Genomic DNA, 18,353 nt, shown 5'->3' on the forward strand with positions numbered 1-18,353 from the left:
TGCTGGAAAATACTAGTCATCTATATTTTAAAATGAGTAAAGAAGGAAAACAGGTCTTATGAAAAGATTTACCATCTAAAAGGAGTTTTGCACTATCTTTGAAATTAAAGATGAAGAGATGAAAGGAATTGACTGAATTAAAGGAAAAACATTAAGAAAATAATGCCACAGGATAATAGTAAAGAGTTTTGAAAAGATTTTCCCCTGCCTAACACTACACGTCAATATACATTTCCAATAGATTAATAATTTAAATGACAAATATAGTGCAATAAACTATGTAGAATAGAATACAGGTGTGACTATACGATTTGGAGTGGGAAAAACCTTCTCAACTAATAATAAAACACTAAAATACTGTAAGGAAAAAATATTAATATATTTGATCTTACTGAAAAGCAAACAGCAAACTGAGAAAATCTATATGGCAAGAGAGAAGCAGGAGTGCATGGTGCTTGTAGATATTGATCACAACCTGATATCCCAGTCATAAACCCTCCCAGAGTCACTCAAACTCAGAATAGTGTATAAATAGGGGAAAGACCACATAGCCTATTCCTTAGTTTCAAAATTCATGAAATACTTTTGCTAAATCCACTCTTGAATTTTTGCACTCTGGACTTTGCCTGCTACCTAGAATGTCAGAGTATTATCTTGCTTCTCTCATCTGAGTTAATCTTTCAGAATTTAGGTCCTAATTTTCTACCTCCTCTTACAACTTCTGTCTGATTTAGTCATCTTGCTTGCTTGTATCTATCACACCAATAGTTTTATTCTAACAAGGAAATCTTATAAAGCTCTTTCTCAAATCTCTAAACAATTTCAGGGTTCCAGGAAATAAAAACTCAGAACATTCATCTTCCTTAAATACTACTTTTCATGACCTCTCCTTACTTTAATTAGTTCAATACTATTTCCTGTCATATTATGAATTATCATCCCACAGCATTCAAAGCATCCTATAGTTTATACACTTCTAGTCTCTAACCATATTTCCTGTTGTCCTTCACTCAGAAATGTCCAAGAGCCTGCATGCATATCTTTCAAAATGAACAAGTTTATATCAACCTTTCCTAATTTGAAAATTCCATGTTCTTTGTACAAGATTATTATGACTTCACTGTAGTTATAAAAGTTTAGGGGAATAAAAACTGTATGTTCATCAAAAGGGGACTGGTTAAAATGTATGGTCTGAATACTTAATGGAGCATTAAGCAGCTGTTAAAGCAAAAAAGATAAATTATTTATTAGCTTGACTATAAAAATCTCCAAAGGATATTATAAAAAAGCAATGTGGAAAATGATATGTATGGTATGTATGCAACACTTGCATTACAAAAAGAAAGGTGTATGATTAAATTTATCTATTTACATATGCATAAAATGTCATTACAAGAAATAAAAAGAAAGACCAATAACTATTTATCCATGGCAAGAACACTTGGGTGGCTGAGAGACAGGCGGTCAGTTAGATAGGCTTTATAATATGCATTTTTGTATTTATCTTTTTAATTTTGAAAAGTCTAACTGTAGTATTTACTTTGAAGTTAAAGAAATAAAAGCTTCATGATCTACTTTGAGAAATCTGTTTCTTCTGTGGCCTTTCATCACATTTTGTTTTAATAAAAGCTTTTTAATTCTGTATCAGAGTTTAATCTTTATGAAGACATTATAATCCATGATGAAAACCCAAATTAAAGTCAAAATTCACCTTCTTGTGGGGATCTCATAAGCTGGCCGGTATGTAGACAATGCTAACTGTACACAGTTTAATCATGACCTGATTCATTGTCCATGTATTTTAACATTAATTTCAGAAACATTAAAATGTAAAATAATAAGTTATTGTTATAATAAACAGAGAATCTTTAAGGCCCAGCCAACTCTCAATGCAATTAGATTTTCACTTACCTCGTTGATCTTCTTTACTTGTTTTTCTGTAAATGTATTTAAAGTATTTATTACACAATTTGGAGTTTGGTTATAATAAACACCATTTGCTTAACACTTATTTCAACCCTGCATGGATGTTGGGTAGTATTTTCCTATTTTGCAGATAAGTAAACTGAGGTCCAGTAACTGGTTAAGCAATTAAAAGGATTCAAAATCAGATCCGTCTGACTCCAGAGCCTTAGTGCTTCCACTAAATTATATTGTATTTTACACAATTTCTAATTATTTAATTAGCTAACTTTACAACAAATCAGCAGTAAATTATTTGCAGATGAGAAAATTGTGTTCAGTTTTGTCCAATCACAAACCTCGGAACTCAGTAAAAGGCTTTCAGACAATGAAGGCATTTTTCATAGAAAATAATGACATTTAGGAAAAGAGTCGCTTCACACACACTTATAATTGGAATATGAAAATGCACTTCTAGACTTAAAATATGCAATTTTATTTATTTAATGTAATAATCATTTTAGTGCCACAGTATTTTTAAATGGAAATATTTACAAGAGTTTATAATATTTATAATTCCTAAATAGTTAATATCAGACTATACTATATATATGTTTCTAGATTTAATATTGACCAAAGCACCTATTCACGGTCAATTCGATGATTTAAGATGAAGAGTCATGTGAAATGATAGTTGTTGTTCCAAGGTTTCAAAGCTTAAACTTTCTTTAACATGCAGAGTTTCTCTGAACATTTTATATTTTACAGACCAAACAAACTGATTCAGATAAGATGCTAGCTATTCTCTGGGGGAACTCCTGGAAGCAATGGTGTGTGATACAGTTCTGCTTACTTTTGATGAATTCCTCCACGAAAAACATGTTTTCTGTGTGTTTCATGTGGTTGATACCACCAGGGAGCAATTCCACTGTCACTGATGAATGCTAGCAAGGTCAGACCTTGTCAGTGCAAATGAAAGTCTTGTGATTAGTATTCTGTACCTTCTTACTAATGAACCTTCTAATCATGAAATCTGTCTGTATTTATAATCTTCTTCTAGCTGCTAAGTGCCCTTGAAAGGTTAGATAAATGGGAAATAATACTATTGGTTTGGTGTTCTTTTCTTGCATAATGTCTTTCAAGTTTAGTGTTCGACTTGCTGTTTATGACTCTATGGTTAACACTATAACAATGACAACCTTGCAACCTTGGTTATAGAATTTCAACATGCAAAATAAGTTACAAACATACAAAAACATTTATAATAAGAAATATTTGTGGGAACATTCAGGTTTCTTGGGGAATGTTTTGACAGTAGAAAAAAATACATAACAGTATTTGTAGCAGACTTTTCTAGAAGAAAAAATTACAAGTAAAAAATTTTGCACTAACCAAGAATGGTAAAAGAGTGATTTTTGACATCAATGTTTAAGGAAAATTTATTCAACATAACCTGAGTAGCTTTTGGCGTAAACTAAAAACTGTATATATACATTTTTAACAGTAAGGGGATTTACTTATGATTGCTATAGATAATTATATTTCCCTAAAACTGAGTACAGTCTATCTGAATTTATACATTCATTTTTCTCTTAGTTTTGGTAGAGGAGGTACTCTACTCACTGTTAATAAAATGTAAGTAATTCCATGATATAAGCCAGGTATCAGCAAACTTTCTTTAAAGGCTCAGACAGTAAATATTTTAGGCTTTGTGAACCATAGACTCTCTGATACAGTTACTCAACCTCAGCCATTGTAGCACAAAAGGAATTGTAGACAATATGTAAGTGAATGTGACTATATTGCATTAAAACGTTACTTATAGACACTGAATTTTGAATTTTATGTAATTCTCATGTGTCATGAAATGGTATTCTTCCTTTTATCTTTTTTTCAATCACTTAATTATCTAAAATAATTCTCAAAACTTCTTCCAGGAAACTGTAGTAGACAGGCTTTTCCCATTCTTTCTTCTAAAGATAACTAGAAACCTTGGACATTTTATATAAAATAAATATACGGAGACTCTAAAAGGTAGTGAGAAGAAAGCAGACCATCTACACGACTCAGGGCACAAGAAATGACATAGTGGTAAGCTCCTTGGGTTTTCTTTTGGACTCGTATGACTTGGAACTGAAGAAGTCAGCAACCCAGAAATGCCAATGAATACAGACAAAAAATAAAAATAAATAAATAAAATCCTGCTCTCTTTAGCAAAAGGACCAGGAAAGGGGCAACCCAGTAATACAGAAAACTTGCATACTGTAACTGTTCTACTCCAGCTAAACACCACAGAAAGAACTGTGTCCCTACCTCTGCCTATGCCAGCATAGGCTGAGTGGGTTGTCACCCTTACCAGGCTCTAACAAGTTACCCTAATGTTCCTGCTGTGGTGTCAGAGAGACTGAGTAGATACTGGGACTTTCATCTCTATCAGGTGGCAACAAGGCTCCTCCCATACTTCCAGTGTAGACTACTTGGGGAGCCTGAATTTCCTGGCATACCCAACAGTTATGAAGTACCCCTCCCCACTATGGTGGTGTCATAGGAGCCCTCCTGGAAAGTTAGTACTTTTGCCCCCAACCGATGTCAGTGAGGACATATCCCCCAAGTGTGGTGACAGTGGAAGGCACATGGGAGCAATAATAAAGCATTCCTTTTTCTCTTATCAAGAAAAATATCAGTGGACGTCACAGAGGACACCCACTCTTAGGTGTCAGCATAGATCATGTAAGGAACCTGCCCTTCTTCTCCCTGACCTGCCAGTAGCAAGGAACATCCATCCCTTTCCCATGCTGGAGCAGTGTCAGAGGAAATCAGCTAGTACAGAAAGCTTAAATAGACCCGGGGACCCTTAACACAACATGCAAAATTTCATGTTTCAGTAAAAAATTACTCAAAACAGCAAAAAGCAAAAATATCTCAAGGTGAATGGAAAAAAAAAGAAAAGACAATCCGTAGATGTCAATACCAAGGTGATAAAGATGTTAGAGTGAATTATATAACAAATAAGCTTTTAATATCTGTCTTTTTTTTTTAAGAGATGGGATCTACCTTTGCCTCCCAGGCTGGAATGCAGTGGCTATTCACAGGCACAAGCATAGTATACCGTTACCTCAAACTCCTGGGCTCAAGTGATCCTTTGACCTCAGCCTTGTGAGTATCTGGGACTACAGATGCACATCATTGTGCCCAGCTAACAAAGATTTTAAAGCAGCCATCATAGAAATGCTTCCATGAGCAATTACAAATATTCTTGAAGTGAAAAAAATTTTAAAGCCTCTTAAAGAAATAGAAAGTCTCAGAAAAGAAGTATACAAAAGAACCAAATAAAAAAAGTTAGAACTACAAATATGATAACCTAAATAAACAGACAAACAAACCTCAATAGATAAGTTTGACAGCAGCCTGGAGAGAACAGAGGAAAGAAGCAGTGATATAAAAGATAGAACAATAGAAATTGCCCAATCTGAGCAACATAAAGAAAATAGAAGGAAAAAAATACATTAAGCATAAGGAATCTGTGGGACTATAACAAAAATATCTACCGTTTGTGTGATTAGAGTCTTTGAAAGAGAGGGGATGTAGATGAGACAAAAAAAAAAAAGAGAAAAAACTATTTGAAGAAATAATGGCTGTAAGCTTCACCATTTGGAAAAAGACATAAAACTACAGATTCAAGAAGGTGAACAAATTCCAAACAGAATATACTCAAATAAATACACCAAGAAAATTATCACGAAAGTTTTGAAAATTAAAGACAAAGAAAAAATCTTGAAATCAATGAAAGGGAAATTACACCCTACCTGTAAGTAAAAATCTATTTTTATGACAGAGATTTCCCATCAGAAACTGTGGAGGTGAAAAGCAAATAAGAAAACACTTTTCAAGTTCAGAAAGAAAATTGTCAACACCAAATCTTATATTCAGAAAATATATATATTTTAAGGATGAAACAGATATCAAGACATTCTAAGGCAAAGAAAAAGGAAGATAATTTGCTGCCAGCAGATCTACATGAAATAAAAATTGCTTATGGAAAGAAAAAACCTGTACCAGCCACTGCAAAAACATACCGAATTGTAAAGACCATCGACACTTTGAAGAAACTGCATCAACTAATGCGCAAAATAACCAGCTAGCATTATAATGATAGGATCAAATTCACACATAACAATATTAACCTTAAAAGTAAACAGGCTAAATGCCCCATATAAAAGACACAGACTGGCAAATTGGATAGAGTCAAGACCCATTGGTGTGCTGTATTCAGGAGACACAACTCACGTGCAAAGACACACTGGCTTAAAATAAAGAGATGGAGGAATATTTGCCAAACAAATGGAAAGAAAAAAAAAAAAAAAGCAGGGGTTGCAATCCTAGTTTCTGATAAAACAGACGTTAAACTACAAAGATCAAAAAAGACAAAGAAGGCCATTATGTAATAGTAAAGACATCAATGCAACAAGAAGAGCTAACTATCCTAAATATATATGCACACAATACATGAGCACCAAGATTCATAAAGCAAATTCTTGGAGACCTACAAAGAGACTGAGACCCCCACACAATAATAGTGGGAGACTTTAACACCCCACTGTCAATATTAGACAGATCAACGAGTCAGAAAGTTAACAAGGATATTCAGGACTTGAACTCAGCTCTAGACCAAGCAAACCTACAGACATCTACAGAACTCTCCACCCAAAATCAACAAAATATACATTCTTCTCAGCACCACATCACACTTATTCTAAAACTGATGAGATAATTGAAAGTAAAACACTCCTCAGCAAATGCAAAAGAATGGAAATCGTAACAGTCTCTCAGAGCACCATGCAATCAAATTAGAACTCAGGATTAAGAAACTCACTGAAAACCATACAACTACATGGAAACTGAAAACTTCTTCCTGAATGACTACTTGGTAAATAATGAAATTAAGGCAGACATAAATAAGTTCTTGGAAACCAATGAGAACAAAAATACAACATACCAGAATCTCTGGGACACTGCTAAAGTAGTGTTTAGAGGGAAATTTATAGCACTAAATGCCCATAGGAGAAAGTGGGAAAGATCTAAAACTGACACTCTAACATCACAATTAAAAGAACTAGAGAAGCAAGAGCAAACAAATTCAAAAGTTAGCAAAAGACAAGAAATAACTAAGATCAGAGCAGAACTGAAGGTGATAGAGACATGAAAAACCCTTCAAACAATCAATGAATCCAGGAGCTGTTTTTTTAAAAACAAAATAGATCGACTGCTAGCCTGACTAATGAAGAAGAAAAGAGAGAAGAATCAAATGGATGCAATAAAAAATGATAAAGGAGATATCATCACTGATACCACAGAAATACAAACTACCATCAGAGAATACTATAAACACCTCTATGCAAATAAATTAGAAAATCTAGAAGAAATGGATAAATTCCTGGATACATACACCCTCCCAAGACTAAACAAGGAAGAAATTGAATCCCTGAATAGACCAATAACAATTTCTGAAATCGAGGCAGTAATAAATAACCTACCAACCAAGAAAAGTGCAGGAACAGACTTATTCACAGCCGAATTCTACCAGAGGTACAAAGAGGAGTTGGTACCATTCCTTCTGAAACTATTCCAAACAATAGAAAAAGAGGGACTCCTCTCTAACTCATTTTATGAGGCCAGCATCATCCTGATACAAAACGTGGCAGAGACACAACAACAAAAGAAAACTTCAGGCCATTATCTCTGATGAACATCAGTGCAAAAACCCTCAATAAAATACTGGCAAACTGGTTCCAGAAGCACATCAAAAAGCTTATCCACCACAATCAAGTTGGATTTCATCCCTGGGATGCAAGGCTGGTTCAACATATGCAAATCAATAAACGTAATCCGTCTCATAAACAGAACCAATGACAAAAACCACATGATTATCTCAAAAGATGCAGAAAAGGCCTTTGATAAAATTCAACACCCCTTCATGCTAAAAAAAACTCTCAATTAACCAGGTATTTATGGAACGTATCTCAAAACCATAAGAGCTATTTATGACAAACCCACAGCCAATATCACACTGAATGGGCAACAGCTGGAAGCATTCCCTTTGAAAACCGGCACAAGACAAGAATGTCCTCTTTCATCACTCTTAATCAACAGAGTTCTGCCCAGGGCAATCAGGCAAGAAAAAGAAATAAAGAGTATTTAAATAGGAAGAGAGGAAGTCAAATTGTCTCTGTTTGCAGACGACATAAGTGTATATTTAGTAAACCCCATCGTCTCAGCCCAAAATCTCCTTAAGCTGATAAGCAACTTCAGCAAAGTCTTAGGATACAAAATCAATGTGCAAAAATCACAAGCATTCCTATACACCAATGAGACAAACAGAGAGCCAAATCATGAGTGAACTCCCATTCAAAATTGCTACAAACAGAATAAAATACCTAGGAATACAATTTGCAAGGGATGTGAAGGATCTCTTCCAGGAGAATTACAAACCACACTCAAGGAAATAAGAAAAGACACAAAAAATGGAAAACATTCCATGCTCACAGATGGGAAGAATCAATACCATGAAAATGGCCGTAGTGCCCAAAGCAATGTATAGATTCAATGCTATCCCCATCAAGCTACCATTGACTTTATTCAGAGACTTAGAAAAAAAACTACTTTAAAAGAAGAGCCCCATATAGCCAAGACAATCCTAAGCAAAAAGAACAAAGCTGGAGGCATCATACTACCTGACTTCAAACTATACTACAAGGCACAGTCACCAAAACAGCATGGTACTGGTACCAAAACAGATATATAGACCAACAGAACAGGACAGAGGCCTCAGAATTTTCTAACACCACACATCTACAACCATCTGAACTTTGACAAACCTGACAAAAACAAGCAATAGGGAAAGAATTCCTTATTTAATAAATGGTGTTGGAAAAACTCACTAGGCATATGCAGAAAACTGCAACTGGTCTTCTTCCTTACACCTTATATAAAAATTAACTCAAGATGGATTAAAGACCGAAATGTATGACCTAAAACCGTAAAAACCCTAGAATAAAACCTAGAGAATACCATTCAGGATGTAGACATGGGCAAAGACTTCATGACTAAAACATCAAAAGCAATGCAAACAAAAGTCAAAATTGACAAATAGGATTTAATTAAAGTAAAGAGCTTCTGCACAGCCAAATAAACTATCATCAGAGTGAACAGGCAACCTACAGAATGGGAGGAAAATTTTACAATCTATCCATCTGACAAAGGGCTAATATCCAGAATCTACAAGGAGCTTACAAAAGAAAAACAAACAACCCCATCAAAAAGTGGGTGAAGGATATGAAAGGGCATTTCTCAAAAGAAGACATTTATGAGGCCAACAAACATATGAAAAAAGCTCATCATCAATGGTCATTAGAGAAATCCAAATCAAAACTACAATGAGATACCATCTTATGCCAGTTACAATGGTGATCATTGAAAAGTCAGGAAACAACAGATGCTGGATAGTATGTGGAGAAATAGGAACACTTTTACACTGTTGGTGGGAATATAAATTAGTTCAACCATTGTGGAAGACAATGTGGTGATTCCTCAAGGATCTAGAACCAGAAATACCATTTGACCCAGCAATCCCATTACTGGGTATGTACTCAAAGGATTATACATCATTCTACTATAAAGACACATGCACACATATGTTTACTGCAGCACTGTTCACAACAGCAAAGACTTGGAACCAAACCAAATGCTCATCAATGATAGACTGGATAAAGAAGTGGCACATATACACCACGGAATACTATGCAGCCATAAAAGTGGGTAAGTTCATATCCTTTGCAGGGACATGCATGAAGCTGGAAACCACCATTCTCAGCAAACTAACACAGGAACAGAAAACCAAACACTGCATGTTCCCACTCATAAATGGGAGTTGAAGAATGAGAACACATGAACACAGAGAGGGGAACGTCACACACCGGCACCTGTCAGGGGGTGGGGGGTATGGGAAGGGATAGCATTAGAAGAAATACCTGATGAAGATGATGGGTTGATGGGTGCAGCAAACCACCACGGCATGTGTATACCTATGTAGGAAACCTGCATGTTCTGCCCATGTATCCCAGAACTTAAAGTATAATAAAAAAAAAGTTCTCTAAACATAAAGGAAACTATAAAGAAAGGACCTTTGGAACATCAAATAAAGAAAGACATGGTAAGCAAAAATACAAGTGAAGACAATAGATTTTTCTTCTCCTCTTGAGTTTCCTAAATTATATTTAATGATTGAAGCAAAAATTATAACACTGATGTTGTTCTATGTGAATGTAGAGGAGATATTTGAGATAATTATATGATAAATGGGGGAGACTAAAGGGGCAAAAAGGAAGGTAAAGTTTATACACTTCATTCTAATTGGCAAAATTATGACACAAATAGACTATGATAGAGATTATATATAATTACAAATTATAATTATTTATAATTTTTATAAAAATATATAGTAAGTTATTTAGAGCAACCATTAAAAAGCTTTACAGTGCTTGCTTCGGCAGCACATATACTAAAATTGGAACGATACAGAGAAGATTAGCATGGCCCCTGTGCAAGGATGACACACAAATTCATGAAGTGTTCCATATTTTTATGGAACCAAAAAGAGCCCCCATCTCCAAGACAATCCTAAGTCAAAAGAACAAAGCTGGAGGCATCACGCTACCTGACTTCAAACTTTACTACAAAGCTACAGTAACCAAAACAGCATGGTACTGGTACCAAAACAGAGATATAGACCAATGGAACAGAACAGAGTCCTCAGAAATAATACCACATATCTACAGCCATCTGATCTTTGATAAACCTGAGAAAAACAAGAAATGGGGAAAGGATTCCCTATTTAATAAACAGTGCTGGGAAAATTGGCTAGCCATAAGTAGAAAGCTGAAACTGGATCCTTTCCTTACTCCTTATACGAAAATTAATTCAAGATGGATTAGAGACTTAAATGTTAGACCTAATACCATAAAAACCCTAGAAGAAAACCTAGGTAATACCATTCAGGACATAGGCATGGGCAAGGACTTCATGTCTAAAACACCAAAAGCAACGGCAACAAAAGCTAAAATCTACAAATGGGATCTAATTAAACTAAAGAGCTTCTGCACAGCAAAAGAAACTACCATCAGAGTGAACAGGCAACCTACAGAATGGGAGAAAATTTTTGCAATCTACTCATCTGACAAAGGGCTAACATCCAGAACCTACAAAGAACTCCAACAAATTTACAAGAAAAAAACAACCCCATCAAAAAGTGGGCAAAGGATATGAACAGACATTTCTCAAAAGAAGACATTCATACAGCCAACAGACACATGAAAAAATGCTCATCATCACTGGCCATCAGAGAAATGCAAATCAAAACCACAATGAGATACCATCTCACACCAGTTAGAGTGGCAATCATTAAAAAGTCAGGAAACAACAGGTGCTGGAGAGGATGTGGAGAAATAGGAACACTTTTACACTGTTGGTGGGATTGTAAACTAGTTCAACCATTATGGAAAACAGTATGGCGCTTCCTCAAGGATCTAGAACTAGAAGTACCATATGACCCAGCCATCCCATTACTGGGTATATACACAAAGGATTATAAATCATACTGCTATAAAGACACATGTACACGTATGTTTATTGCAGCACTATTCACAATAGCAAAGACTTGGAATCAACCCAAATGTCCATCAGTGACAGACTGGATTAAGAAAACGTGGCACATATACACCATGGAATACTATGCAGCCATAAAAAAGGATGAGTTTGTGTCCTTTGTAGGAACATGGATGAAGCTGGAAACCATCATTCTCAGCAAACTATCACAAGAACAGAAAACCAAACACTGCATGTTCTCACTCATAGGTGGGAACTGAACAATGAGATCACTTGGACTTGGGAAGGGGAACATCACACACCGGGGCCTATCATGGGGAGGAGGGAGCGGGGAGGGATTGCACTGGGAGTTATACCTGATGTAAATGACGAGTTGATGGGTGCTGACGAGTTGATGGGTGCAGCACACCAACATGGCACAAGTATACATATGCAACAAACCTGCACGTTACGCACATGTACCCTAGAACTTAAAGTATTAAAAAAAAAAAAAAAAAGCTTTACAAAGGGATACACTAGAAAACATTATAGAGATATTAAAATGGATATATCAAAACTAGAATTCAGAAAAAAGAAAATAGGGAAATTAAAATCAAGAAAACAAACAGAAAACAAAAAATAAAACTGCAGATGTTATCCCTAACGTATCAATAATTATATTATTTGTAAGTGGGTAAAATATATCAATTAAAAGACAGATTTACAAAGTAGATTTTAAAACATGACCTAACTATATGCTGTCTATAAGAAACCCACACAAACTATGACAATATAGACAGATTGAAAGTAAAATGATACTAAGAGATATATCATTTAAACACTGACTAATATTAATAGTAAGTAAGGTCAACTTTACAGCAAAGAAAATTACCAGACAGAAACATTTTACAAAGCAAGAATATATTGCATTCCTAAATGGGTATGTCCCCAAGATCAGAACTGCAAAATATATGAAGCAAACATTGATAGAACTTAAAAGACAAATAGACAAGACAAATAATTATAGTTGAGAATTTTAATTTTTGATATTTTAATATCAAAATTTGATATAAATATTAGACAAAAAATTCGGAAAGAATCTAGAAGAAACTCAACAACATGATGAAACAATATAATCTAATCGACTTTTATAGAACACTCCACCTAACAGCAGAATACACATTATTCTCAAGCTTGCATGGAAGATGTACCTGGATAGACTATAACCTGAGCTATAAAAAAATCTTAGTACATTTTGAGAATTAAAATTATATAGAGCTTGATATCCCTGGAACTGACAGAATATGCAAATGGACAACTGACGAGGTAAGTAAGGAATGCATCTATCCAAGGCAATACTGTTCTATACATAAGTACACAGAAGACTAGGATGTGAAGACACCAAAAGAAAGACACTTTTCACAGTTCAATATATTTCTTATGATTTCTTTCTATGTTTTTGTTGTTTTGTGATATATTTTTTTCTATTTTTACAATAGCTGGTGAATTTTTTTTTTTTTTTTTTTGAGACATTTTCGCTCTTGTTGCTCAGGCTGGAGTGCAGTGGCATGATCTCAGCTCCCTGCAACCTCTGCCCCCCAGGTTCAAATGATTTTCCTGCCTCAGCCTCCCAAGTAGCTGGGATTATAGGCATGCTCCACCACGCCAGCTAATTTTGTATTTTTAGTAGAGATGGGGTTTCTCCATGTTGGTCAGGCTGGTCTCAAACTCCTGACCTCAAGTGATCTGCCTGCTTTGGCCTCCCAAAGTGCTGGGATAACAGGCATGAGCCACCATACTCTGTCTAGTTGGTGGTTTTTTTACTGACATGTAGGGTAAACATATACAATCATGTACTTAACTGTAAAGAGATTTCACATTTAAGAAAAAAAGATCATACTTTCAAAAATATTTAAGGCAAGAAAAATGTAAAGGGAAAAAAGCAGAATAATAAGATCAAAGCAATATTGTCTACAATATTGAGATAAGTATAATGATATCCATATAAATAAGCATATATGAAAATATCAATTGATTAACATTAATATTAGTTCACATCTGTTGGGAAATTGGGGATCATTTTATTTGTCTTCATTTGTTTCTGTGTTTCCACATTCTTATGGAATTGGAATGTAAACTTATTTAAAAAAATCTATACAGTTTGTTCTCTGACAATAAAATCAAACTATAAATCAAGAACAGAAAGGTAACAGGAAAATGTCCAAACCCTCGGACACTTCAAACACATGCTTCTAAATAATCCATGGAGGAAAAAGGAAGTCTCAAAAAATTTTAAGAGCACATTAAACTGAGTGAAAAGTGAAAATACAACATATAGATATTTGTAGGACACAGTGAAAGTAGTGCTGAGAGGAAAATTAATAGCACTAAATGCATTCATTAGAGAAGATAAGTCTCAAATCCATAATTGAAGCTACTGTCTCAAGAACCTAGAGAAAGAAGACCAAAAAAATACAAAGCAATCAGAAAGAAGAAAATAATAAAGAGCAGAAATCAATAAAATTGAAAACAAAATAGAGAAAATCAGTGAAAGGAGAGCTGATCCTTTCAAATAATCAATAAAATTGATGAACCTCTGCCAAAATGACATGCATTTAAAAAGAGAGAAAAGACGAATTATGAATATCAGAAATGAAAGACAAGTCGTCACTACTGATCCCATGGACAATAAAAAGGAATACTATGAACAACTGTGTCTACCAATCTGGTAACTTAAACGAAATGGACCAATTCTTTTAGCGACACCAACTACAAAATTTACGTAAGAAATAATAAATAACTGGAATGTCTATTGTCTAAATGTTTGTGTCCCCCCCCAAAAATTCATATATTCAAACCTAATACCTACAGTAATAAAATTAAGAGGTGGGGCCCTTGTGAATGGGATTAGTGATCTTATAAAGAGATTGAAGGGAGCTGCCTTGCCCCTTTCACCATGTGAGGATGCTGCAAGAAGATGCCATCTTTGAGAAAGAGGCTCTCACCAGATATCAGACTTCCCAGCCTCCAGATCTGTAAGAAATAAATTTCTATTGTTTATATATACCCAGGTTAAATTAATTTGTTATGACAGCCAGAATGGTCTGAGAAAGGCCAATATGTGATAAAGAAATTGAATCAATAGTTAGTAATCAATATAATTAATAATCTTCTGAAATAAAAGCACTGTGTTCTGGGTTTTTTTTGTTTTTTTTTTTCTGGTAATTTCCACCAAACATCTGAGGAATAAATGATCCAAACTCTCTACAATCTCTGCCAGAAAATAGAAGAAAAGAGAGTATTTGCTGACTCATTCAAGGTCAGCATTGCCCTAATGCCTAAAACAGGTAAAGAAATTATAAAAAAGAAAAACTATGGGCCAATGTTTCTCCTGAACATAAATGCAAAAAATATCAATAAAATACTAGCAAGTTGAATTCTTAAAAATTCTTTTAAAAAAGCTTAAAGAGAATTATATACCATGACAAAATGAGATTTATTTCAGGTATGCAAGGCTGGTTCAACATTAGAAAATCAACATAATCCACCATATCAACAGGCTTACAGAAGAAAAATCATATTGTTAGATGCATAAAAACCCTTTGAAAAAAGTTAACTCCCATATATGATAGAAATTCTTAGAAAAATAGGGATAGAGGGGAACTTCTTTAACTTGATAAAGAGCATTACAAGCAAACCCCACAGCGAGCATTATTTTTAATAGGGAAAGACAGAATATTTTCATCCTAAGATTACGGAAATGTCAAGAATGTGCACTCCTCACCTCTCTTATTCAACATGGTACTGAAAGTTTTAGCCAGTGCAATAAGGCAATAAAAGCCAGCCAGGTGCAGTGGCTTACACCTATAATCCCAGCTCTTTGGGAGGCCAAGGTGGTTGGATCACAAGCTGGTCAGGAGTTTGAGACCAGCCTGGCCAACACGGTGAAACCCTGTCTGTACTAAAAATACAAAAAATTAGCTGGGCATGGTGGCACATGCCTGTAGTCCCAGGTATTCAGGAGACTGAGGCAGGAGAATCGCTTGAACTTGGGAGGCGGAGGTTGCAGTGAGCCAAGATTGTGCCACTGCACTCCAGCCTGGGTGACAGAGCAAGACTCCATCTCAAAAAAAAAAAAAAAAAAAAAAAAAAAAAAGGAAATAAAAGCCATATAGATCATAACTACATGGTGGGTACAGGGCTACTTCTCAAGTTCACCCCACAATATGTATGGCTAATAATCACAGTCTATTTTCTGTCTAAAACGTGTTTGTACTGGAACCCAAAAGAATACAACCATAAGATTAAGAATTCCAAGCTGGGTCCAAGTAGAACCAGGGGAAAGGATAACATAAGCAGGCTACTAGGTCATTACTTCAGGTTAAACCTAACGTAAAATAAAGAAATCTTCAAGATTCACCTGTGGTTGCAGTCAAGTCACCAGGATGGGATCATGGTAGATGATAAAATATTTGATTCAGAAGCACGAATACCCATTTTCTCAAAATGATCCTTGGATCATATAGCTTTTAAGAGAAATAGCCACAGTATTCTGGTTTCTAAAACTCTTCTCTTGGCAAGCTATTTCTTATATCAGCTCACCCTTGGTCCATAACAAACCACTCTAAAACTTAGGTACTTAACAAAACAACCATTTATTTAACTTATGATTCTGTGGTCTGAATCACCTCAGCTGATCTCTGTTGGCTTGCTCAAGCCTCTGCTACACTCAGTGGGTGGTTTGGCTGATGGCTGGTTAATCTAGGATAGTCTCACTCATATGACTTATATTTGGCAGCCTATCCACTGAGGCACATGGACAACGGGACCATGTGTCTGTCATCATCTAGCAGGGTAACACAGACTTAATCACATGGTAATCACAGGATTCCAAAAGCAGTACATGAACAAGCTACAATGCACTAACATATTTCAAGCTTCTGTGGTCCTACCTTTGCTTGATGATCTGGCTCAGTTACCTCTTTCAGAATGTTGACTTCTCTCTCTGACTGCTGTCTCTTAGTATGAGCAACCCGAAGTGCACAGGTGACAGTTGTAGCTCAATTAATGGGATGTAAGTGGAAGCATCCCCACTTTGAAAGGAGGTCTTTAAAACATGATAACCTCTATGCATCAAAATGGCAGGGACAGTAAACATAAGTTCCCCTACTGAGTCTCTGACAGGAGGGAAAATAGGGCCATTCCTGCTTTTACCCCTTGGTTCTCATATATTTGCCTACTGGGGACATAGTGCCATATATTTCAAAGATTTAAAATATACCCTATCTCCTGAAAGATGATGCCCCACTCTTGTAAGGAAGCATCTGTGAGCTTGTATCTCAGTTGTACTTTCAACAAATGCTTCCATCATTCTGTCAGGCTAGCAGTTTCTCAGTAGTATGGGATAGGATGTGACTGACATAACTGAATTCTAAGAGCATGTGCCCATTTCTGCACTATAGAAGAAAGGATCTAATGTAATTATCTGGCCTAATTGACTGCTTTCCTCAAAGGATGTTTCAGTGTTGTGCTCTATTTTTGCCAGATTGGACTTCTAGGAGCAGCAGTAGCTAGATAAGCCTTGGTGAATGGGAGCCTATGTTACTGGAACCATGAATAGCTTCTGTCCTTGCCCACATGACTTCTCTATCTTTGGAACCATTATACTATCACTGAAGTGGCTGATGACAGAGGCTGACTGATGAAAACTGAGCAAGTCATTTTCCCTCTTTTTTCAGTGCCTCTTCAACTGTGGATAATTTCTGAGGGTCTATATTTGTTAACTATTACTGTTTAACAAATTCCTCCAACTCTTGGCAACTAAAAACTGCTGTTTCTAGTTCACAATCTTCCAAGAGGTTGTAGTCAGGTTGTTTCCTGAGGCTGCAGTCTGGGGACTGAAGGATCTATCTCCAAGCTCACTCAGATGGCTGTTGGAAGAAGGCTTCTGTTCCCCACCACATGGGCTGTTCCAGTGACACCTTAGTGTCCTCATGACATGCTAGTTTGCTTCCCCCAGAGAAAGCTATACAAGAGAGAAGAGTCAGGAAACTACAGTGCCTTTTATAAACTAGTATCCAGAGTTGCACATCATCACTTTCCCTTTATTCTGTTCATTAAAATTGAGTCACTAGGTTCAGTCTAAACTCAAGATGAGGGAACCAGGAACCAGAGAAGATTATCAATACATTTTTAAAACCACTACAACAAGTAATAAAAATATCTTCATACCATATGCTCATTCCCATAGGTGCATCCACATGCCTCTACCCTACCCTACCTCCTTGTGCTGGTCACTCAGGTTCTTTAGGAAGCAGACACCGAGATGGAGTAAGGAGTAAAAACAAGGTATTGGGGGAGGGGAGGTAACATCTGCGAAACACAAAAGGAGGAGACAGCATTTGGCAAGGGATTAAGCAAATCACAATGTAGGACTGACAAATTTCTCTCCAGCTCAGTGGGGGAGTTCTGGAGCAGAGAACTTATTAGAAGAACCCATTAGAGGGATTTTACTTTAGGCAGAAATGATTAGGCCCATGTACTGCCATTATACTCAGCCATGGCCTGCCCTGAGAAGAGCATGGTCGTGGCTCAAAAGTTGAGGTGGACACAAAAAACCCTCCAAAAAATCAATGAATCCAGGAGTTGGTTTTTTGAAAAGATCAACAAAATTGACAGACCACTAGCCAGACTAATAAAGAAGAAAAGAGAGAAGAATCAAATCGACGCAATTAAAAATGATCAAGGGGATATCACCACCGACCCCACAGAAATACAAACTACCATCAGAGAATACTATAAACACCTCTACG

The 18,353-nt window shown here is 35.9% G+C and overlaps 1 protein-coding gene and 1 non-coding gene across 2 annotated transcripts in view; one reads left to right on the top strand and one right to left on the bottom strand.

The window, feature by feature from the left end:
- CRB1 (crumbs cell polarity complex component 1) overlaps positions 1 to 18,353 on the bottom strand; it is a 282,711-nt gene that overhangs the window by 226,558 nt on the left and 37,800 nt on the right. The window lies entirely within an intron of this gene.
- On the top strand, positions 10,436 to 10,542 carry LOC126944445 (U6 spliceosomal RNA). The gene has a single exon (XR_007722056.1). It is a non-coding gene; the product is annotated as a U6 spliceosomal RNA (small nuclear RNA).

This window comes from Macaca thibetana, chromosome 1 (assembly GCF_024542745.1).
Source record: "Macaca thibetana thibetana isolate TM-01 chromosome 1, ASM2454274v1, whole genome shotgun sequence".
Lineage (NCBI taxonomy): Eukaryota > Metazoa > Chordata > Mammalia > Primates > Cercopithecidae > Macaca > Macaca thibetana.